The 26351-nt window shown below is 41.9% G+C and overlaps 1 long non-coding RNA gene across 1 annotated transcript in view; it reads right to left on the reverse strand.

Annotated features, from left to right (window-relative positions):
• Nucleotides 1–26351, reverse strand: part of LOC144534982 (uncharacterized) — a 73518-nt gene that overhangs the window by 36433 nt on the left and 10734 nt on the right. Inside the window, exon 3 of the long non-coding RNA XR_013503632.1 lies at nt 8260–8340. This is a non-coding gene — a long non-coding RNA (uncharacterized LOC144534982). The remainder of the gene's footprint in view (nt 1–8259; nt 8341–26351) is intronic.

The raw sequence follows: 26351 nt of genomic DNA on the forward strand, positions 1-26351 counted from the left end.
TCAGAGGCAGATAGTAAGAAAAAATAAAAAATACACGCCCTCCATCTGCTTCTCATCATCCTCATCCATCTCCTCTTCCACACACACACACACACACACACACACACACACACACACACACACCCCCGCCTGTCATACAGACTCTTTCCCCCTCTCTCAGTTTCATGCTCTGCCTCGCTAACTCATCCAACCCTCCACCGCAACCTCTGGTGCTGTGGCATGGATAAATAGGCCACAACAGCTGGGTCTGACTCCCGACCAGGACCACCCCTCCAGACCTGACCAACAACACTCCCTCTCCTTCCCCACCACCACCTCTCTGAGTCTGTGCCCACATGTTTTCAAGAGAGACGTTTTCCCCCAGTACTGCCTTTGTTTACGTAATGATTTATTTCGTATTCATTCAATTTCATTACCTGAGTTTTGAGAAATGAGCGTGCAACCGCTTAGTCTGAGCTTGTAAAAGGTCTGTTTACAGTTGCAGCGAGAAAGAAAATCCAGGTTTTGAGTTATGACAGCTCTACAAAAATCTATTTTCCATGTTCCTTCTCGAGCGCTTAAGGGCCATACACAAATATACCCAAAACGTACATGCTTCAAATAAATTCCTGATTGCGCCTTTACGTTTGAGAGCGTGTTGTTTGTTCAGCTGCTGAGGGCCTCAGAGAGAAACCCGGGGAGGCCGCGGAGAATTCATACCTTCCATTCATCACAGAGGAGAGGGAGCAGGGAGGAGGGGGTGGAGGGTAAAGAAAGAGCGAGGAAATGAAGAGACAAGAGTGTGTGTTTTTTTTCTGCTCTGCTGAGTAAGGAGAGAGGTAAGCTCAGCTTTCTGACAGCTGGGCTGTAAAACCTCTGCTAGACTGATTGACTGCTCATGCCTCATTCATGTGACCGTTTTGTACAAATCACCTTAGATTTGCAGCAGCCCGGTTTAGAGTCATTTCAGTTGCACACTCTCAGTGAGGATGTGAGGATGTTTTTAATTTTTAGGACACTATTCAGCCGATTCACGTTGCACATGCTACAGCAATTTGGTTCTTTTGAATACAAAATGTTGGTAAATACGTTCATTTGCTTTTCTAGAGATAGATTAGAAGATGGATACTCATGTCGGTGCACAGAGTACAGAGCTGGAACTGGGAAGTGATTAGCTTAGCTTAGCACAAAGCCTGGAAGCAGGGCGAACTAGCTAGTCTGGCTCAGACTTAAGTGCAAACAATACGCATACCAACACCTTTAAAGCGCACTAATAATCACATTATTAGTTTTATGAGGTTTTAGGAGGAGTTACTTGCTGGAACAGTTTTGGGTGCGGTCACTTCCTGGAGTCTTGTCATTACAACAAGATTCCCAGGCAACCAGTGCATGGCTCTCGTAATTGCCTCCAAGCTCTACCTCCAACAAACAAAGTTCTGCAAACAATCAGTTTTTACTCGCCAAACACATTGTGTGTGTCCGCGTTGTTTACATCCATGTTTACTTGTTGGCAGTCTACTTCTTCACTGCCTTTGTTGGCGCATTGCTGCGTTTCTTGGCACATCATGATTATAAAAGTGTGAAACCATTGGCAGGACGGTGCACGTAAACGATAAAGGAACTAATATTTTCAGGACCAACTAAAGCTTATATGTTTAAAAAAAATGTCTTCAGCTTGCCTCAAAAGATTGTACCAGAATTAACTAAGAAACAGGAACTTTTGAGGCCTGAGTAATGTGTGGTTATGGAGTCATGCTAATGTGAAGACATACATGGACCATCTGGGTGGGTACTTTTGGGAAACTTCTTTGCAGTCTCTCTTACAGCTGTTATCATCACAAAGTAGTCACGGTATGTTACAGTTTTGTAAAAGCAGAACCTGCCAAATATGTCAAGTTGCTATAGGGCATACAAAATAAACTGACAATGCACAGAAGTGGAGGATGACTAAACCCTGCTGACTGTATCATTACTGTCAACATGATTCAAGCTGAGATGCATGTCCACTCTGCTCCCACTTCCCCAGTCATGTCCAAGGCCACTCCGGAGCCTTGCTTCATCCTGTTGTTCCTCACTCCAGTTGCACCAGCGCTGCTACACACAACCGTCTCATCAGCACTTCTCACTTCCTCAAAAGCTTTGAAAAACACTGCTGGATGGCTAACTTCAGATCAGGAAGAACATAGCCTCTGTGGTCAAGGAATAATCCCAACCACGTGAACCACGCTGTGCCCAGGACAGCTGTAAGCCCTGCTGATTTAACATTATACTAATGCTGCGGAGGGATTTTTTACCATTTAACTATGTTTAGAGTAAAATATTTTGATATAATCACGTTTGCTGTCATACCAGCGCCCGTCGGAGCCGAGCTGAGGCCAGAGCAAAGGAACCGGGACAGGAAAAATAAGGAAAGGGCGGGAAAAAAAAACCCACACCCACACGGAGAGGTTGTTTTGAGAGCCCCAATCGTTTATTACCCTCGATTTTCAGGGGCTGAAATTTCAGCCTCGCTGTGAGGAGAAACTCGAACTGGTGGTCCAGCTGTCCACAGCCTGCCAAAGTCGAGAAAACCTCCACCGCACACGCTCTCCCAGACCCACTCTCCCACCCTTCCCCTCCTATCTCATCTCTCCCAGCCAGGTAATCAATGGGAAACGCACACCCAAACACAACATGGCTGTGAGAGGGATCATGACGAGCTATTGTGACATGTAGGCCCCACAAACAAAGCTGTCAGTGGCTTGATAACCATGTTCCCGGTTGTATGTTTTATGTTCCTTTGCTTGTTCTCACTTCACAGTTCGAAAACACTGAAAGGAGGTCAAACTTTAAAAAAACATTAAAAAAAAAAAAAAGGTTTTCTTTCAGCACACAGAAGCCCTGAGGTTTTTTCAAATTTCTCCAACATCAAACAAAAACATTGCTCGATTTCAAATGATGATTTATCGTCTTGCTTTCCTTTTTTACACAAAATCTAAATTTAAGGATTGCAGAATTGAGTGTCTGAAATGGGTCAAACCATCTATTAGGGGGTGGGGCCCAATTGTGCACCACATCCAGAATGAGACTTTTTTTTTTTTTTTTTTTAAATGAACAAGCCTCAAACTAAACTAATAAAACTTTTATCAAAACTTCTCCTCTTGCCTGAAGTTAAGCGTTTTGCCCGATTTCAAGAATGACTTTCTCTGCTTCATTTAAAAGTAATCGTCAGTCTGCTGGCCTATAAACTCTTTCCGTTTCTTTTCTATATCTTGCACACAAGGAAGGAAGGCCACTCTGATCGCACAGTGACTCATTATCAACGCTTCTGTCACACACAGGGAATTAGCGACCTTGGGCAACCGGACAATGAGGAGTTGTCTAAACTTGCTTGTCTTATCAGTCTCCTCTGGCAGTCTAGTATTCTGTATCTGGGACACTTATCAACAGGCTAACTCTCCCACAGCCTCCTACTCTCCTCAGCTCAGAGACAAGGAATTAGGAGTTACCATGGCAACGTGGTGTCAGTTCTGCGATCTTGAATTTATGGTGCTAAAGATTAAAACAAATAGACTTTTTTTATTTTGTGTTTATCTTCCTACACTCTTCACGTGAAATAAACTGTTACTTAAAACTGTACACCTGTATTTTATTTTTCTTGTAAATACAGAGGGTATTTTGGTCTGTACTTTCCTGCAAACTAAGCATTACAGAGGTGCAGAACACATGTGCAGAGTTGTAACCTGCATTTACTGATTGTTTTTTAGCCACTTTGGGGACAGCACAGAAAGCTGTAAACACAATGCTGATATATTATTAGCTTAAAAAGTTGTTATGGCGAACATGTTAGCAAAACGATTGTCTATTTACATATTTAGCAGATGTGGAGCAACGTTAAAATTCATTTGAAGTTGTGTTTGATATATACTAGACCAATATTCACTTAAATGTAACTCTGAAGGAAAATATTTAGCTTTAGCTGCTAAATGCTCCACTGTGTTCACTAGCTAGTCTCTAACATTGTCTGCTGTTTGGTACAGAGCATAGTGTACAGTAGTTTTTTTTTTTGGCTGAAAACAGCTGCCTGCTAAAGCTTAAAACTACACTGATGAGAGTGGTGAGAGTCAAACAAAACAGAGTTGTGGGCTGTAAAACCAAAACAATGAGCTGAAAGATGCTAAAATGGTCTGTAGAGCTAAGGGGAGCTTTAAAACGTATCCTGTGGTATTTTAGCACTAGCGTGCCATTTTGTTAGCATCTTCTGAACTACTCCCATGTTACACAAGAAGCTACATGTATGCACTACATGCAAGCGAAGACAAAAGGCACAGAAGAAGAAGGCTGCCAGATGATGTAAACATGGATGTAAACTATGGCGGTTTCAAGATATCTGCAAATGTTTTATGAGGAAGGAAATGTGTTCATCAGCTGTATTAGGCCTTTAGGCTAGACACCTTTGGGGAGAAACATACAGTCAATGTCCACTTTATTAGGTATACACATACATTTTTATAGTGCATACATGACTAGTTGATGACGTATACATATATTTATTATATACATCATGTTTAAAAAAATAAAAACATATAATATAATGTAGTCCACTAGAACACCATCCTTAACTATGACATCAGTAAAAATTGTACTGGTGTACCTAATAAAGTGGCAGCTGAGTGTATTCAAATAGCTGTGATATAGAACTGTATGAGTTTCCTCACAGGATTCTTTCAAGCACATTCACTTTAACCTCAAGAACATAATCACATACAGTAACATAATCAAAACTATGGTATATAATTGGGCTCTACATTGTTGTGATTCCCTTAATCGCATTTTTGATTTGACATAAAGAAGCCATAGACTTCTTATGACTTCAAAAGTCAAAAGTGCTAACTGCATATGTTGTATACCGCAAAGCACTTCACTGTAAGGGTATTGTTCAGCTCCAGGGGGCCTGCTGTCTGGATGCTGCTGCTGTTGTTGTTGTTGTTGTTGTTGTTGTTGTTGTTGTTGTTGTTGTTGTTGTTGTTGTTGTTATGGAAGTCAGTGGTGGTGGTGGTAGCGAGGGATCAACAAGTGCCAGAGCAGAATGAAGGGCGGAAGAGGGTACGGGGGAGGAGGTTCATGGGCCAGCAGATGTTTCAGCTTTTGGGTTTTTGGCTTAGAAAAGGGCAATTAAGAGCTGCTCTTAATGAGGCTGGCAGCCACCCTGTAAACTGTCTGGTTCGGTGAAAGGGTTGCTCATTAGACGGAGCTGCCCAGAAAAACGCCCACCACCCCCCAACACCACCAGCACCCATCGCCTCCAACCTTACTGGAACAGGAAGTGATGGATCAGACATTCGAAAAATTGTAAGCTAGCATTGAACAAAGCTACTTTATGTGATGTCTGGCTTTGCTGACAAATCCTGTGTGTGTGTGTGTGTGTGTGTGTGTGTGTGTGTGTGTGTGTGTGTGTGTGTGTGTGTGTGTGTGTGTGTGTGTGTGTGTGTGTGTGTGTGTGTGTGTTGCTTGAATGTGTGTCCTTGTGTGCCGGCATGTTTGTTGTGCGCCAGGCCGAGTGTGGTAATGATGCACATTTTCCATGAGGTAGGCTGCTGTGTTCCCTCCAGCATTAAAAGCCCAGAACAGCCACCTGAACATTACTGATGAGAATGGCGACATTAAAATACCAAACAACCAAAATAGACCCCGCTATGATCTGCACATCTTGTTTTTCCCACCCTCAATTTTTGTGCACCATAAATTTCTAATTGAGCTAACAAAGGGCTTGATGCAGAGCAGGGATCCTGGAGAGCTGGCTTACAGCACAGCCGCTCTCAGACACAAATTCAGACACGGATTTTCGGGATTTCTAGCCACCCAAATGCATCAAAAAATCTAACGCAAGTATCTCCAGTGGTGGAATGTAACCAAGTACATTTATTCAAGTCCTTTTTACATGTAGTGTAACTCCACTACATGTGTTTGATAGCTTCAGGTAAATGTTAGTTTACTAATCAACATTTGGCGAAAATAATCATCAGATTAATCCCTTATGCCATTTATAAAATAGGTAAAAATGAGCTCCAACCCAACAAACTACAACAGTACAATTCTGCTCACACATAGTTGCATGAATAATAATGATCTAATGATATAATCAGTGTTGGGAATAACGAGTTACAATCAGATTACATTTGTCTGTTGAAGCAGTAATGCAATACTGTTAATAACATTACGGTTACTAATCAAAACATTATCGCATTACTTGCATTACTGCTTCTTCAACTCTCTGCATAACTGGAGAAGAGGAATAACTAATCACACTTCCCTTTCCGTGCGTGTTTGCATAACACGAAACAAAAATGGCCGAACCACAGCTTAAGATGTCTTTTGAGGGGTGGAGGTATGCCAATTAGTTCAAATTAGTTGTGCGAAAGGACAAAAACTTGATCGTAAAGTGTAAATTGTGCCCAGGCCACAAACACTTCTCCACCGTCACGAACACAACATCCAATCTGTCCAAGCATCGGCAAAGGCAACACGCTAACACAAAGCTAATTACTAAAGACCCCCAGACCCTGAGTGATAAAAAGATTTAAAAGAAGAGCATGTCTCCGACAACAGCCAAGCAGCCAAGACTTGATTTCCAACAGCAGGTAAACAAAGCAGAGATACTGTAAATAGGCTTGTAGCAGCATACATATTGGAGGAAATGTTGCCCGTTTCAACAGTGAAACAACGATCTTTCCCGAAACATACCGGGCGAGACACAGGTAGCAAAGAGCGGCAATCGGACAGGAAACAAACGCAAGCAGAAATCATTCCTACCACAGGCAATAAAACGGTTTAACACTTCATCACTGAGTGTTAGATATGACTAATATACGTCACAATCACAAGTGCAACTTGCACAATAGGCTTATCTTCATCTTTATCAATACTAGTTAAGTAGTTGTACATTTTTATTCCCAACTTGTATATATTTTAAATATTTGTTCTTTTATTCTATCCTATTATTTTTTCATGTATATTGTATGATTTCATGTATATTCTGTATGTGTGCTGTGTGTCTGATATTTTGCTGCTGTAACACTGTAATTTCCCATTTTTGGGATCAATAAAAAATCTATCTATCTATGGTGTATGTCATTATAATAAGGATTTGTGTTGATCTGGGCATATATGAGGTTTAAAATAAGGATACTAATAATGATTGAAATAATGTAATGTAAAATAGTATTTAACAGTGTGCTATTAGTACTTTAATTTAAGTAAAGGATCTGGATACTGAGGGATTCTCCACTCTCACGCTATCTGACCTGTCTGGCATCAGGAGTGCTTGGCACAACACTCCCTATTGAGTCTTGATAAATCTAGGTCATTTGCAAAGCTCTCACTGGACACGTGCAGTGGAAAGAAAATAAACCGGGAGGTGAATGGAGCTCGACTGGAGGGGACAAACTTCCTGCGAGGGCCGCATAGGGATGCTGAGAGCAAGGTTAAGATAATGCAAAGTTGGGATAATGTATTGCCGTTTCTGTTATATGCTAAAGCTGTGGAGATAATCCTGCCTCTGATATCTAAATCTTTTTATTCACTGATCCATATATGTGTGTGTGTGTGTGTGTGTGTGTGTGTGTGTGTGTGTGTGTGTGTGTGTGTGTGTGTGTGTGTGTGTGTGTTGTGGCTCTCCAAGTTTCCTCCTGGTGGCTTCAATAACATTTGTCTCATCTTATAAATCATGCAGCAATCCCAAATCCCATCTCTCTTTCAATAAATGCCCCCTAAAACGTGTTTGTGGCACACATGTTGCTGTCACCACCACTAAGGTAGAGCTTCTAGAAATATCTGTTGGAACTAGCCGAGCAGGAAGTGAGAAGAAAAACCCTCAGATGAGAGACAGGAAATCAGGTGACTAGAGTTTTATTGGTTTTCTTCGCCCCTCATAGTAATACAGTTGAAAAAGATTCTGGCTTAATATTAGGTTATTAGCGCCAAACAAAACGGCACAGAAATTGCTCCCGCTCACACCTGAAAGAGCCATATTTCTCTATACTGCAGTTCTCAGTCAGCAGTCCATAGAGTTATGGAATTGATCCCTGCCCCCACATCCTCCCTTCGCCATGAGCCTAAGGCGTATGTCTGCCAGATGTCCAAAGCAAAGAGGGGGGATATAAAAGGGCTGAAGACTGCCAGAGGTGTCTTATATCGGAGGAATTATTATCCTAATGATATAACATAACACATGCCGTCAGTCCCTCCAGGAGTAACAAACCCCGATCTATATTTGAGCCACGTCCCTTTCATTTAACTGACCTTTTTGGGAAAGCAGTAGGAGGAAGATGATGAGAAGGATTATCCTTTTCCATCCAGGACAAATACACCGTCAGTCTGTACCTGAATGTACAAAAAGATCAAGATCTTTATCTTATTTTTCCATATACAAAATAGTATTTTCAACAATACGATTACAGACAAATGTACTGTAGTAATAGTAGTAGTAGATAAAAGTAATGTGTTTGTATAGTAAGGTGCTGCAATGTACCTTGTGTGGTAAAACTGTTTAACATGTAAATTAGATAGATTTTAGTGTAACATGAGCACCACAAGCACCACACGAGGTGACCTTCTAATCCCATTCATGAAAAGCACATTTGGTCAATTATCATTTTCTGTTACGGCAATACAAAACTGGAATTCACTGCCTACCACTATCAGAGACATACATATTCCACCTTAACAACACACCTTAAAACATGACTGTGGGGCGCCCGGATAGCTCAGTTGGTAGAGCAGACGCACATATATAGAGGTTTACTCCTTGACGCAGCGGGCCCGGGTTTGATTCCGACCTGCGGCCCTTTGCTGCATGTCATTCCCCCTCTCTCTCCCCTTTCATGTCTTCAGCTGTCCTGTCGAATAAAGGCCTAAAAATGCCCAAAAAATAATCTTAAAAAAAAACATGGCTGTCCGACAACTATTACCGCACACATTAATCTGTCAGATGTGATGTGTTTGATGTGACATACGTAGTCATTGTTGCTGCCGCTCGATCTCTGCTGCCTCTATGTTATGTCTTGTATGTTTTTTCAATGTGGCTTCTGTGACTATTCTCTTTTCCCTTGTCTCCTTTGTATTGTGTCCATTGCATGAACTGCTTTGATGCCTTTGCCTTCATCTGTGCTTGCTTGTTTGTGCTTGCTCCAAATGTGTGCCACATGTTTGTATGTCGTACTCCCTTTTGCTTAGGCCTGCTGTAATTATAAATGTAATATAATTTATTTTATTTTTTAACCATTGTATTTTAGGGTGCCTATTGACAACTGGCCGGGGACTACAGCTGGAAATTAGCCATAGAGGCCAATGGTGCTCCTTTTACTGTCCAGTTAATTAAAAGGGACTGTCCACGACATTATAAACTAAACTAAAACTAAAAATAAACTAAAAACTAAACTAAACTAAATTAAACTACACATTGCAGCCTGTAAAAACAAAAACAAAAAGCTGAAAGATGCTAAACCGCTCAGAGCTAGGGGGGACCGCAGTCAGGTGATAACTGGGGGCGGCAGTAGCTCACTTGGCTTGGGAACCGGAGGGTTTGCGGTTCAAGTCCCCGTACGGACCAAGTACGGAGTGTGGACTGGTAGCTGGGGAGGTGCCAGTTTGCCTCCTGAGCACTGCCAATGTGCCCTTCGGCAAGGCACAGAATCGCCAACTGCTCGGGGCGCCTGTCCATGGGCAACCCTGCTTGCTCTGACACCTCTCCATTTAATACATGTGTACAGGTGTGTGATTAATAGAGTAAAACTAAGTGAATTTCCCCTCGGGGATTCTATTCTTCTTCTTTTCGTAGTTCCGTCACTGTGAGCGACCCAGTTCACATAGTTACATAATCATTTGGCACATGTTTATGAAATACTGATTAGTGGAACTTGTAATGCCACACCTCTGATTTTGGTATGACTGAAATTTGCAGAACTGGGAGCAATGTTTTAGCAAAAAGGATAAATTGTGGTTCTCTATTATCCGAGTCAAACTGGAACAAACTGGGGGGGGGAAACTTTTTCTGTTTTGTTAAAAAATATACAAAAATGTTCATCACAGTTTTTCAGGGTCTAAGGTGACGTCTGGAAATGTCTTGTTTTGTCCCGACCAGCAGTGCAAAACCCAAACATATTTAGTTAATTATTATAGAAGAAATAAAAAAACAGCAAACATTCACAACTGAAACCAGAACAGAAGATGTAGCCAGAGAATTATTGGCATTTAAACTCAACTAATTTATGTCAGCTCTACAGGGGACTACTGGTGAAACTTTACCTACTCTTAGGCCAGTGCCCCAAGTTTATCATTTCAATCAGGGGTCTGTCTGATAATTTACGCATAAAGAAATAAGTTTGGTCTCGAGAAAAGCCTCCAAAATTCCGAGCTACACCCCTGCATACTTAGCTGCAGCATGCTGAAAAACTCAGATCAAATTAAATAACAGATGCCTGAAATCTGTCCTTGACCTTGTGTAAGTTCTTGTAAACTATATACATGTAGGGAAACTCGATCCAGGGACTTGACTGAAGTTGTACCATGTAGCACACATGTATACAGAACCTGGTGGATGGATATCTACCTCTCAGCCCCTAGAGCATTTCAGTGAATAGATGAGGAGGAGGGTAGACAGTACCTGACATTTACTTAGTAGCGCAGGATAGACAGGCCATTGTCTTTGCTGAAATGAGAAACTCTGCCACAGAAGGGCGAACGGGGGAGAAAGAGGGTGGTGTCAGACAACCTGATATCAATCTAATGAAATAATAGCAAGCGCTCTGATGTGGATATCTGGGATATCTAGACTTTATACCCCATTGACAAAGTCTTTCTCAACTTTGGGAAGTGTAGAGACACAAAGAGGGCGAAACGGTGAAACGATGCAGTGAACTCTTGTGCACACACACTCACTTTCACTGCCTCAAAAAGGAGATGACACATGTCAAATAAAAACAAAAAATCCCCTGAACCTGAAACTTAGATGTAACCACAGATAGAGATTTCAAGGGTCTGACTGAAGTGGCACTGGTGAACCTTTACGGGCCTAAATGCATCATGCATATGCAATCATAATTTATGATTGTCTGTTGATAACTAATGGAGAGGCAAACAGCCAGAGAGAGAGAGAGAGAGAGAGAGAGAGGAGAGAGGAGAGAGGAGAGAGAGAGAGAGAGAGAGAGAGAGAGAGTCAAACAGAGCATATGGCAGGCAGAGACAAACATATAAGGTAAAGCCAATAGCACAGGCTGTCCTGCTGATCCGTCCCTGCAGTGTCGACAGCCTGGATTACTTTCCTGCGTCGCTGCAGTCGGCCAGACAAACAGGCTTCCACAAAAACAGCACAAACCACTCAGCCTCCATCAGAGAGAAAGAGGAAAGGAAAGAAGAAGTTGAGGGCTGGTGAAAGGAAGTGAGACTGAGGCCAAAGAAACATCTGCTCCAGATCCTATTTAGTGGAGTCTGTCCCCCTTCTCACAGACTGTTTTGTTTGTCCATGGGTCAGGAACACAAGCCACACACACACACACACACACACACACACACACACACACACGCTCAGAGATGTGTGCACACCCAGAGAGAAGTTAATAAGTCAATAGGACACAGTTCCATATCTTATTAGGCCTTGTCTTAGCGGCTCGTCGAGGAAAATAATAAACGGGACTGACACTAATCAATGTTATCTTTTCACTCATGGGGGTGGAAGGAGAGAGCCAAAGAGCCAGAAAAGAACAAAGGAACAAAAAGGAGGAGAAAAAAGGAGGGAAGAGGAGAATGAAAAGCCTCCTTCTGACTCGCAGTGACCCACATACATATGCCCAGCTTTTCTGGGGCTCGCTCTCTCTTGGCAACCGGCAGCCTCTGTGAAAGAATCCCAGCGTTCAGCCAAAGGCAAAGCCTGTGTGAGGGGAGGGGAGGGAAGGATGGCAGAGCGAGAGAGAGAAAGGGAGGTGTGGATGGGTGGACACCAGACCCCTCCTCCTCGTCCTCCGCCTCCTCCTCGTCCTCCTCCTCCTCCCGAAGGCCTGTTGCTCCTGGCGACCGGCACTCAATGGATTCCTCCAGATCCAAGAGGTCGAACATGCACAGCATGCAGTGCTGGACAAAGTATTGAGATTCTTTATTCAAATAAAAGTACTGCATAAAAATGTTGGACGTGGTTGAAATTGTATTATATATTACATTATTAGGTTTATTAACTCTGATGCATTAATGCATAAGCAGCATTTTACTGTTGTAGCTGGGTTTTTAGCTAGTTTGAACTACTTCATATACAGTTAGTCTAGTCCAGTGGCTCCCAAACTTGTAATCTTGTACCCTGACTAAAATGTGAGCTTGCGTCTTAACACTGAGTCAAAAATAAACATATATTCGTTATATATGAAGAATGGTTAATAACCCAACAGTAGTATAAAAAAAGAATGCTAGCAACTAACATCCTACTGATTCTGTGTACAGTTGACACAGTACAGCATCGGTGCTGGTCAAACCAGCCACGTTTTTTTTGTAAGGGGTCACAAGCCAAAATCAGTGTACATGTTTTGACAATGTACTGTATTTTGTAAGTTTATGATACGTTTCTCTGTGTTAAATCTGATTGCGCAAAATAACTACAGTACAGCTCTCTGATAAATGTAGTAAAATTCTCTGATAAATGTAGTGCAAGACTTTCCTGTAAATGGCAATGGAGTAGAAGTAAAAAGTGGTGCTTTGTCGCTGACAGAATATACGGCAATCAACGAGCTGCTGGGTGTTGATGTCTGCCGAACTGTAGATTGGTGGAAGAGTAAAAATGTGATGCTCAACCTTTAGTTTCATCACTTATAAACACCTGTTGTGTACATTTCTACACTTCACTACGCCTTCATTTGATCCAAGATTAAGAGAAAAAGAGATGAAACTGAATTATTTTTGGCACACTGGTTTTCTTGGTACAGAGCAGCAGCTGCAACCAGCGAACAAACTGAAAGAGACCAGTAGAAGGTTTTAATAGGGCGTTTGATAGGGGCGTCCACATTTGTAGCCTAATGATGGATGAATGCGGAGCCTTCTAAGCGACAGTGACATAATCAGAGAGCTGTAGGTCAGCTAGTGACAGCTGAGTGGCTGTGGCCGAGCGGGAGAAAGAGCCCTTTCAGCCCCAACGCTCACGGACGCCGATCCAAGTTCATTAGCAGTCAGACTGGCTACAGGGCCTGCTGCAAGCTTCTCCAAGCTACACATGACACACACACACACACACACACACACACACACACACACACACACACTTATCAGTATGCAAAGACACCCTGAAAATCATAAAACAAGCATCTATTTCTTCTTAAAGTGAATCACTTTTTGTTCTTAATGGTCCAAGGCTGTGATTTTCCTCCCCTTGCGCTCGCCATTTTAATGGTTCTGGCAAAGTGTTTTATCTATAAACAATAAAAGGTTGGGGCTAAAACATTTTTCTCTGGTTTGGCCCCTTCACTACTAATCATCTATACGCTCTCCCCTCTTTTCCTGCCATTAAGCTGCGATGGAGCCAAACCCGCAGCCCAGCCAAAGAACCTGATAGTCGTGGAACCCATGCAGCTCTCCCCCCACCTTGGAATGCATTTCTGCTGCGCTGCACTTTTCACCATCCAGCAGGGAATGGATGCAAACACCCCCCCCCCAAAAAAACCCACCAGCACCCACTCAGACACAAACACACCACCACTTGCTTTTGAGCAATTGCCCCCCAAACCTTGTCGGTCGTACAGTATGTGCCTACACAAACTGACTGACACCCAGTGGTGGAAAGTAACTCAGTACATTTACTCAAGTACTTTTTGACTCTTGTACTTTTACGTCACTACATTTCGGAGGGAAATATTGTACTTTTTACTCAACTAAATCTAAATGACAGCTGTAATTACCAGTTACTTTGCATTAGAAACAAATCAATGCATGATGATCATATAAAATACATATTGTTAAATATTAAACCAGTGGTTTTCGAATGTTTTGGCTTGTGACTTCTAACAAAAAAGCTGTTTAGCATGGCTAAAAAGCAGAGATGGTTTTATTTTAAAAAAACTGTTCAAATGATAGTCAAATATTTAGCAAAAAGTCATATACATAAATAGAAATTTGCGTCACAGAACTTGGTTTTTTTCTTCTTTCTTGCCTGAATAATCATCTCATGACCCTTCAAATTTATCTTCTGACACTTTGGATGGGCCTGACCCTTAGTTTGGCAACCACTAGACTAGACTAACTGACTGAGTAACTAACTAACTATATTAAGTAGTTAAATCTAGCTACCCAATGACCAGTTACAACAGTAAACAGCTGCTTACTCATTGTACCATCAGTGTTAAAAATCTAATAATGTAATATATAATAATATATCACTCAAAGGGTCCATTTTACTAAGGAACGAGTACTTTTACTTTTGATACTTAAAAGCACATTTTGCTGATTATACTTCTGTAATTTTACCTAAGTAGGATTTTTGAATGCAGCACTTTTACTTACTTACTTTAGGTATTTCTACACTGTTGTATTGTAGGGGTGGGAATCACCAAAGGCCTCACGATACAATATCATCACGATACTTATGTCACAATACAATATAATTGCGATTTTAAACATATTGCAATATTCTGCGATATACTGCAATTTATTACCCTTTTTCCAACTTCAAATGTTTCCCAATTTCAAATGATGTCCTCAAAAGGAAACTTTGTCAACAAACTCAACATCTGTTTTATCTAAAATTATACATTTCTCTGTTTGTTCATCTCACTGCAAAATAGGATTGTCAAGCAGACAAACTGACCAACACATGTATAATAATAGATCGATACTTGGCGTCCGTGTAGCGATACAGCATTGCCACGGAAATATTGCGATACTATGCTGTATCGATTTCCTCTATTGTATTGGTACTTTTACTCAAATAAAGCATCCAAGTACTGCCATTATACTGCTGACACCAAATCTTAGGGTTTAATAGTGCACATTACTCACAGAGCCACAAACACTCACACCCTTCTTCTCATAAATGACCACAACTGAACAGAGACAAATTCCTCCCCCATCACACTTTTCAGCTTCCCCTAAACCGCAGCAGCGTTCATGGAGAAAACGACAGCTTTGGCCAGACATTAGTTCTGGCCGTTCACCCTCAGCATGTGATCTTGTGTTTCAAAGTCAACACAATGTGAAGACCACTTCACTTCACCTACAACCCACACTCTCTCCCACCAAATACAGCATATCCTCTCTGTTGCATCTCCCCCCCCCCGCTTGTTTGATTTATCCCTCCCACCTATACTGTGCTCAACTCACTTCTTCCATCCCCGTCTTGGAAACATGCCGACCTCACAACTCTCTCACGAGTGGGCCTACAAACATGTACAGTATTTTGGTTAGCGGAGGGGAGAGGGAAGGGGGTTAGTAGGATAAGAGGAAACGAGATGAGAGGAAGAAAAGCAAAGATAGACGAAGAAAGAGAAGGAAACAAGGGAGAGATAACTAGAGTGTGACTTGCATCCTGACAGTGAAGCCCCCCAGTTCCTGTGGGAACTATTCTACTGCCCCCTGGTGGTGTACAACACAATCCTCCCAACAATGACCCCTTAAACACACCTCTTTCCCACACTAGAGTAACACCGTGCTCTCCTGCACCTTTCATTCACTCTCTCTGTGATGACTCAAATTATACACTGCACTCGTTCTGTAATTACATAGACCCCGATGTGTATACTTTACACAAAAAGACAACTCGCCCACGCTCAGGTTTGAGTCCGAGACGCTGCAGTGTCCCTCGTGTGATGACGACGGGTTTCCACACCCTGCCACTTTATACTCTTCAGGTGTATGTCCGATTACTTCATAAAGACATAACTAGGTTATGACCGGATTATAAATGCAGTAGTGAATGTGGAGGCAAAGAAAAATGACACCCAATCTACCTGAGACTATTCCCCCACCCATGGGGCCTGCCATTGTGCCATGGGTGTGTGTCCAGTCATTTGAGTGTGTGTCTTGGATGTAAATATGTAAGGATTTTTTTTCACAGTGGTGTATTCTACAGGGTATAATGTAAATGTATTATGTGTCTCGAAATTTACAGATGGGATTATCACTGGGAATGGTTGAAAGTAGTATTATAAAATGTGCCACTGAAGAACATGTTTTGTTTGTCACAAACCTGAACTTATTATCTTATAACTTTGACATAACTGTGGCACAACCCAACATCATTTAGCAATAACTGGGATGCTATAAAATAATTAATCCATCAGAATCTTCCTAGTGCTATAGAGCCAGGGGAAATATTCAGAATACTTTGCACATTGCTAATTCAACTGTAACTTAAACCATAGCAGCTCTGCTAACATGCACCTCTTCTCTTTGGACAGCTAATATTTTAGGCTAGCAATGTAGCTATAGAGATATCAACGTAGTGCAAAACTTTGGTCCAGAGTGAAATATCTTGTCAATTACTCGAACGATTGCCACTGAATTCGTTACAGACATTCTTGCTGCCCAGAAGATGAATCTTAATGCTGTTCTCCAGCTGACTGTGTCGAAGTAAAGAAGCTAACATTAGCATGGTAGCATGCATACAATCTAATATACATTACTTCTTAAAGAGCCCCTATTATGCTTTGTGAAATTCTTCCCATCTTTTAGTGTGTTATATCATTTTTTTGTGTATGTAATGGATGTATAAAGTACAAAAAACAAATTTCACTCCAATTAGAGCTTGCTCTCCCACAGATAGCACTTTTTCTCAACTGCCTAAAATGTCTTGCCCACATTCCTGTTTAAAATTCCTTAATTAATGATGTCATTGATTGAAAAAGCCAGCCCAGTTTTTCGAATGTGCTGCCCAAAGGTGCTGCCTGAGCAAGCACATCCCGCCCAGTGGCTTGTTTGAATTTGGTTGACCAATCACAACAGAGTGGGCCAGCTGACCAATCAGAGCAGACTGGGCTTTTCAGGCGATCCAAGAGCTCAGACAGTGTTTCCAAGGGGGTAAGCAAGCGTCCGCAAAGCGTACCTCCTATGGAGACATTTTGATGCTAACAAGCCATCACCCGCCGTTAGCGTCCCATTGACTCCCATTCATTTTGGCGCCACTTTGACAGCGAATAACTTTACATCTGAAGCGTTTAAAGACTTTATTTGTCCATTGTTTATATCTAAAGAAACACGACAATGTATAAAAGGCTCCAATACCTTGTATCTCATGTTATGGCTCCGTAGCAGATGTTTCTGTAAAAAATAGGCTAACAACTGTGTCATAACCACGCAACTTTCTGTCGCATAACAGACAAATTACCGTATAGTCAGGAGAAGCTCGCAGGCAGTTTCGACTTACATTAGCTGTTTAAGTTGAATTACTAATGTTAACTAGCATTTTAGTTAGCAATAATTAGCCTGTGCCTATGTTATCTCCTTACATATACCTACGCTCTCTGTCTCTGCAAGATTCGGAATGATTGAGATTTCTCTTGGCACAGCTACCAGAAGACTTACAACTGTCAGACAGGTTGCTCACGTCACATCTTAGTCGTCAAGCTCAGTTGGAGGCTTCACAGTAACGCTCAGCCATCACCGGAAAAGTGCTTCTAATAGACTTCACTGGTCTCTCTGGAAATCTACGGCGTCGCTTTATCCATTAATTTTACTGTCTGTGAGTGTTTCAGGTGAAGTAGCTGCAGCAATGTAGCCTGGATGCCAGCCGAACTTAGCCCCGCCCACAACATTTGAGGTCGGGAAGTACGGTCTGGACTTGATCCGTTGTGGAGCAACTATGCTCGAACCAGAGCTGTTCGGACCAATCGGGAGGGGGCGCGTTCATCAAACCTAGTTTAATAACTCTGGGTTCGGCTACTAGTGAATGTTAAAATTTTTAAAAACGTGACGTTTTAAACAAGGATCCTTTAAAGGAGAATTCCGGCCAATTTTTACGTTAATCTTGATCACTATAGCTACCCGAGTACTTTCCATAGAAAAAACCCCGACCCGAATCAGTGCAGGTAACACGGAGAAGCTGCAGCTACGTACTACAAGCGTCCCCTGAGGTAAAACGGCAGTGGTCGGGGCAAGTTTTAGAGTGCATTTGTGCCTCTTAACAGACACAAAATGCAATTAATATGTCTGTGCCACATGAACAGGGACCTTACGTGTCAACAAGATGCGTTTTCAACTCAGACATTGTTTAAATTCACCTACCCTGGTCCTTGTATCGATCCTACCGGTAGCTAGCTTGCCCTGCTAGCTGATATCCGTTAGCCATTAGCAGCTAGCTGCCGTCCAGTGAGTGTATTCAGACAGGCTTCTGTAATAATCATCCCAATAACAATCCACGGAGCGGTAGTGGTGTGGATATGTCCTCCAGAGGACAGGTCATGTCACGTCTTGAAGTGTATTCCCCCGTAAAAAAAACAGTAGTGCGGTAGTTGCTGTTAGCTGCTAGCTGCCCTCCGGTGAGTGTGTAAGGCCAGATAGCCGTTAGCCATTAGCCGCTAGCTGCCGTCTGGTGAGTGTATTCAGCCAGGCTTTTGTGATAATCATCCCAATAGCGGCGGTGGTGTGGCTATGTCCTCCAGTTACTGAAGGCTAGCTTTAGCTTGCGTTTGGAGCATCAAGTTCATCAGTTTCCCCTCTGTCTGTCTCATTCTTTCCAACTCTTGTGAGGCTAGTTCTTCGTCTGTATACTCGGGTTCAAATAAATAAGGACGACCATCAAACTCAAAAGGCTCTTCCGTGTGTTGTATATCTGCTATATTCTCCATAGTTACGTTACTCCAAGCTTCTTCCCTTATAAACAACTCCGCTCCAATCTGCACACTACTGTTTACCTTTTCCTGCTGCAACTGAATTCCCAGGAGACAGCGCGATGCTACAGGTAAGCTTCAGTAACGCTATTACTATGCAAGCCACAGACATCGGTTATCCCTTTCCATGTAGTTACATAATCACTGATATGGTCATAACCACTACAGTGCTCAATTACCTATTTTGAGGGGGAAATAATCTAAACCTTTCGCTGTGAAGGCATGATCTGTCCTATGCAGGACATCCACCAGACCACCGGGCGCTTCGTGGATTTTTATTGGGATGATTATCACAGAAGCCTGGCTGAATACACTCACCGGACGGCAGCTAGCAGCTAACGGCTATCTGGCTGTACACACTCACCGGAGGGCAGCTAGCAGCTAACAGCTACTACCGCACTACTGTTTTTTTAGGGGGGAATACACTTCAAGAAGTGACATGACCTGTCCTCTGGAGGACATAGCCACACCACCGCCGCTCCATGGATTGTTATTGGGATGATTATCACAGAAGCCTGTCTGAATACACTCACCAGACGGCAGGTAGCAGCTAACGGCTAATGGCTATCAGCTAGCAGGGCAAGCTAGCTACCGGCAGGATCGAGACAGGGACCAGGGTAGGTGAATTTAAACAATGTCTGAGTTGAAAACGCATCTTGTTGACACGTAAGGTCCCTGTTCATGTGGCACAGACATATTAATTGCATTTAGTGTCTGTTAGCTCAGGGGACGTTTATAGTACATAGCTGCAGCTTCTCCGTGTTACCTACACTGATTCGGGTCGGGGTTTTTTCTATCGAAAGTACTCGCATAGCTATAGCGATCAAGATTAACGTAAAAATTGGCCGGAATTCTCCTTTAAGTGTTCAGGCTGGTAAGTTGATGTACCCCAAAAAAAATTATCCGCTGAAATATAGAAGTGTCTGTCGCCATGCAAAGTCTATGGGAAAAGTCTTTCTGGGCCAGAGGGGTGCAGTTCCACCGTTGGCCGCTAAGCCCATGGTTGCTTTAAGACATGGCGTTGTTCCTCGGGGGTTGGTCGAAGCCTGCCTTTGACTCTCCGTTGCTCCGATTGGCTGTAGGTCTATCCAATTGAGTGCAGAGGCATTTTTTTTTTCCTGGTTCGGTTAAAACGCGCCCCATAATCACAGCCAAATGCAGTATCAGACTCATATTCTGACTAGAATCTGAGTATTACAATGTCCGGCTAGCAGCAATGGGCAGTATGAGAATCATAACATGTTTTTTTGAACATCAAAGCATGTACACTTATTCTAGTAGACCCCAAGAGTACAAATATGATGCTGAAAAGGAGCATAATATGGGTTCTTTAAATGTTTAGATGTTAGTGTGTTAGCTGTGAGCACATTAGCAAATTAGTATTAAGCTCAAGAGCCTGTGTGTTCAGACTACCTGCGACAAAGCAACAGGCCACAAGTAATTTTCAATCGAAGCAAGTAATGTTCACTGTAAATGGTTTGCTCAGCGCATGTAAAAACAGTGACTGTGAAGAATGATATGGTCTGATTTGAAGTGTTGCAGAATCAGGTGAATTGCCAAGTAGGTTTTCATATACAAGGAATTTGCCATGGTGCAGAGGTGCTATCAACTGGTGAAATCTGACGCGGAACAATAAATCAGAATCTACATCAATCTGCATCAAGTTTAAATCCAGTTTGAGACTTAGGCATTGAAAAGCTTAGGAAAGGGAGCGTTCACTGCTCAATATCTGAGAAACCAGATGTACGTTTGCCAAACCAACCAGTTAGTCCTCATCATTTAAGCCTTCACTTTTGCAAAAACCAAAACATACTGATTGAAAACACTTCTGATATAACATGGCTCTCATCTTTGTGTGGCTTGTACAAGTACAGTAAGGCATGAGGATGAAGTGATTGGTTTGGCAAAATGTACGTCTGGTCAACTTCCCCACCCCAGATAAAAATCAGAGCATAGTCACTTTCCTTTTAACCTTTTAATGGAAATCAACTAGGATTGTCTCCTATGCAGTGGATAAGTAAAACAAATACATCCCTGTCTTTTCCTCTGGTGCCACCCTCAGGCCAGACCTTTATTTTGTTCTGACTTGAAACTTAAAACCCTGAAACCTGGTGTGTGTTTGTGTCCCTGTCTAAGTGTGTCTGTCTACTGAGGTGTACCTCGTACAGTAGGTGTCAATGCTGGTGTGCTTAAACCAGCGTGTGCACTTCCTCTGCTTTTCCTATGGGCCCATAAGCATTGCGGGTTGAGCAGGTTATGGGCTCTGGCTGCAGTCGAGGGAACATAATGGTCTCATTGACTCAATCACAAGCTCTGACCTGCCAGCTTTGTGAGCAAGCTGCAGACTGAGCATTATTGTAAAAAGGCTTTTAAACCGCTATTAAGCCACATTAAGTGTGTGTGTGGTGGTGATGGGGGATTTATAAAAGGAGGGTGGTTGTTTTTACACCTTTTCTTAGAAGAAAAAAAAACATTGGAAAAATCTTGGAATATATTGTGGGGTAATTCACTTGTTTTTTATAAAACCTGGACAAAAGAACAATTTTGCTGACAGGCTTAATGGAAAAAAGACATGATGCATCACAGTTTTTATTTCACGTGTGGTTGCTGGGTTACTGTTGATGTAACTCTCAGAATATGCAGAGGTCAGAGAAAAACACATTTCCTTCCATGCAGATCACATGTTTTTTAACGCAGATGCTGCATGGTCACATGGTGGGTGTGTTTTTATGTGTACGTGCAATGTATAAACACTGACAAGCAAATGTGTTTTCATACCAGTTTGTGCAGTATTATGTAACAGCTGGTTTTTATTATAGTTGTGGTTTAGATAATTACAATGACAAATTAATTAAGTGTCCTTAACTGTGACTTAACGTAGTTACCGTACTGCTGTCTAAATTATCGTAAGGGTACACCACACCCTGGGGCATCACACCAAGAGCAAAGAATGAGACCGTGTGATCAGAAGCTTTGTGTCATCTGTTTCCTATGCAAGGTTGCACTTAAACTCACCGGAAAAACAACAGTCGACAGCAGGCTGAAGGCCAACTTGCATGTACTCTGTATTCTTATTACTGTAATCCACAAATGAATTACTCTTCCAACTCGAATTCTCTCGCCCGTTGTCCCCCTAGTGGTGAAATGTGTTAAGTGTAAGCAGAGAAGAACAGGCAGAGAAACAAAAGGAGAAGTTAAAGAAATGGACCAACAGATCCCGTTGCTCTGGACGGAGACCAGTGAAGTATATTAGAAGCACTTTTCCGGCGATGGCTGAGCGTTACTGCGCAGAAATAAACAATGGACAAATAGAGTCTTTAAACGCTTCAGATGTAAAGTTATTCGCTGTCAAAGTGACGTCAAAATGAATGGGAGTCAATGGAATGCTAATGGCGGGTGAGTGCTAGGTAGCATCAAAATGGCGCCATAGGAGCTACGCTTTGTGGACGCTCGCTTACCCCCTTGGAGAAAACAAACAATTCACTTTAGGCTAAACAAAGACTGACACAATGGAGTTGCCAAAGCAGAGAGCTCTGGCAAAATAAATTGCAGGCTCATCCGGCACACAACGCAATGCGATATCATCCAGCAAGGTCACCAACTATATATGTATCTATAAACAGCTGTTATCCCATCTGATAAGCCTTCAAACTATTACTCAAACTGGACTTCCTGGATCATAATTTCTTACTTTACTTTCATAAGTACTAGGGAAAAACAGATGGGAATATTGACCTGAATGTAACATTACTAAAACAATGTAGTGTCCCACTTTACACTTGTAAAGGTTAACTAAACAAATCCTTTTTTTAAATTAATTTTTTTAAACAGCTCAACACAAAACAATGGCCCTCGTGCATTACAGCAACAGACACATTGTACAAGAACATTGGTCAGCTAACTAACAATGTTATGCAAAGTTTGGCGAACTGAACCTGCCATTCAAAAGACCCCTTTTTTTATCCATTTCTTCTAAAAGGAGGTTTTTTTTTTCTGCTAGCCATCCACACGTTACTGCTGCATCCATTCCTGATTTCTGAAGTGTTAATCGTGCGTTAAAAGGAATATGCGTCAACTCGTTATCCTTTTCATTTTGACAGCCCTGATAAGTACCTGAATCAACATATCTCCACGATCATCATCCACTTGTATTATTTTATCACAGGCCTTTTTTTGCGGTCTGAACCTGGCTTAATGTTTGCAATGACGCTGTACAAAGTCTCCTTTGAGCACTGGCCAATAAAATACACCCAAGCACACATTCCTGGTATATTACTTTTTTATGTGAATACCGTATCTTTAGTGTTAACCTCGCAATCACCTCACTGAAAGGTTAAATGATTGTCATCATGATTACTTTTTTAGAGTCGTAAAGTCCTATGTCATAACATTATAAAGCACCACCACAGTGTTTTGGTGTCTGAGAAGTCTTCAAGCTCATGGATCAGTTAAAATACGACCCTTGATTTCGATTATCATTTCACCAATACCTGAAACATCACGTCCACACTGGTCCCCACCAACGTAGCACTCAGTCTGAAGTGCCAGTGATGCCACCACAAATTCTTTACCAGATGACACACACATCAAGACTCAAAACCACAGCCACAACAAAACAATGGAGTCTCAGACATAACCTCTGACTCATATCATCACAAACTCATAAAATGTCTAGTACAGTAGTTGATTATAGTGAGATAATACACTTACTTACTGTATGGTTCTTTCTAGAACTGACATGGTTGTGTTTGACAGCAGGGTTTGCCAAATATAAGCTCCAAGAAATAGAGAGACATGCATACAATTTAAAGGGAGTGTATAAGAAAGTAGCTTTGAGATGCTACAAATAATTACATAAAGAAATAATAATGAAACTGTGTATATAGTGATACATTTTTTATATCATGGCCGAGAAAAAGAAAAAAAGAAAAACATCGCCTGGCAGGTGTCAATTAAAATTGCATAGCCTATTGACACACATCAAACACTACCGCTTTCAAATGAGTCATCCATATGAAGGGTTCACATGATGTAACTTGTTGCTTTATTAGTGGTTAAACAATCATTTACTCATGCTTTGTAGGTCAGTTATAAAACATTACTGATAACAACTTTGAGTTGCCAGGTTATGAAAACTCTCTCTGGCAGGACACTTTTTAGCTCTTTAATTCATCAAGTAGACCTTTCCAATGGACCATTCCGTGATAATAATGGTATTAGTCGTGCAGGTATTTGGTCGCTGTGTTGCAACAGTTTATCGCGAGGTGGACATAAATGTCATGGTAAGAGCAATTTTACCTCGCAGAACAAAGTCATACAATAATACAAACATACTAACAGATCGAGGCAGCAGTAGACCAGCAACTCCCGTGTTCTGAGGTAAAATTACTGTATAAACTATAAAGTAGTCTGGTGGCTTTGAAGAGAGCAGAGACGGACATAACAGCTTCAGTTCACCATCGGAAAGGGCTGTGTGACGGCAAGTAAAATATTCTAAATACAGTGTACACTCTTAAACTGATATTGCTTCTTTTTTTTTTTAAGGTGGGCCTTTTCTTAGGTGGCTAAAATACGATTTGCTGCAGCCCCGTCCACAGCAGTACATTGCTTAAAGTGCTCATATTATGCTTTTTGGCTTTTCCCCTTTCCTTTATTGTGTTATATATCTTTCTTTGTGCACGTTATAGGTTTACAAAGTGAAAAAGCCCAAAGTCCACCCTAAAGGGACTTACCATCTCCAACAGAAAACACTGTTCACAAACTGCTCTATTATAGTCCAGCCTTTACTTACGTGACAAACGTGCGCCACTTTGTAACACACGTTATAATGCTCGCCTAGGTGCTAGCATGGCACTCCCTCACGCTCTGCAACTGACTAGCTAGCAGTACTTACTGCGCATGTGCGACTCCCAACAAAGATAGAATAGAAGAGAGATGCCTCACTCTGTAGCTAAAACTGAGAGCTCAACACACAGGGTGAAAAGAGGAGCTGCAGCAATGTGCAGTACAACGAAAATATGATGTTTTCTGAAAATAAAACCACATAAACCTTTTCTGGTACAACCTCTTAATACAATTATGAACCTGAAAATTAGCATAATATGAGCACTTTAAGCTTCTGTGCCTGTACTCCTGCCTCCTTCTCCAAGCTGTGGGCGTGCTGACCACCATCTACTGTACTATACATACACTGACTAACCCCACTTCAGAAAATCCAAACTGTTCCTTTGATACCAAACATTAAATTGTTGCAGCTTCTCAATCATGATTTGCTGCTTTTTGGACTTTTGGTTGGACAAAAGAAGCTGCTGTATTTGAAAACATCAACTTGGGCTCTTGAAACTTGTAATGGTGTTTTCCCCAATTTTATGCTGTTTAAAGATTAAACAAATAATCGATTATGAAATTCCAAAAAATAATCAACACATTTAGTTGCAGTACTAGAACGGTTAAACCACAAATAAACAAAAATAAATGTAATCAAGGGGGCCTCCCTTAATTTCATATAGTGTATTATTGTATTAGCAAATAATGTGCTCTGTGATGTGCCGATATTAAAAACAATGAACTTTGCCAAACTGCCAGTGAGTCAACCACACACGCACGCACGCACGCACGCACCCCAAACAGTTTGGTTGTTTCAGACAACCCTTAACGCCCTCCTCTATGCCTTATCTGCTCAAAGGCATTTTATAAACGTCTTTAACAGCTCTCAACATTTTACATCTGCTCCGTCAAACTCCCATAAACACTATCAAATGCTCCATATCAAAGCCAATTAGCTGCCGTTGGTCTGAATAAACAACAGCTCAAGAAGACTTTGCACTGAATGAGTAAAAGTGACCTGGGGTTAAAGTACTCTAACTTAAGGGCCAGGAAAAATCAGGGGAAAGTACCTTTAACTCGCTAAAAACTAACCTATCAACCTCTATTCACTTAGTCCTTGTTGTACATAAGTAAGTGCCAAATATGCAACGAGAAAAAGAAATCCTTGATCTTATTGTAGCAAACATGTATCTTGAGCCGCATGAATTCCTTGTCATACTACACAAGTGTAAATCAATCTCTGAGGCGTTTATAGTATCGACTTCATACGAGTGAGATACATGTGAATTTCTTTAGATGATATTGAGACTTTGGAATTAGCTTACAGAGGCTCTCAACTGTCCCCAATGAGTGGCCACACACCAAAAATGCATTCAGACTGCAATCATCGCAGGGTTTGCCAGGTTAAGAGGGGTCCAGATGGGCTGGAGGATGCTCAGATGGGCCGCATTCTTGAGAAAACTTAAACCTGGTAGGACATTCTTTCAGATATGGGTGGTCTGCCAGTGCAGTGTGGGACAGGCGTGGATGTAGAAGAGCCACCAACTGTCGGCGGGCAGCGATGAGCAGACATCAAAGGTGTCAGGCGTGCGCTGGAAAGTGACCCGCGTTCCAGTCTGGCTCAGTCTGTCACCCTCGGTACCCCCCGGCCTGCCGAGATCACAGCCGCGCTGTCACAGATCTGCCCCACGTTGTCCCAGAGGACCAGCGCTCTTA

This window comes from Sander vitreus, chromosome 20, assembly GCF_031162955.1.
Source record: "Sander vitreus isolate 19-12246 chromosome 20, sanVit1, whole genome shotgun sequence".
NCBI lineage: Eukaryota > Metazoa > Chordata > Actinopteri > Perciformes > Percidae > Sander > Sander vitreus.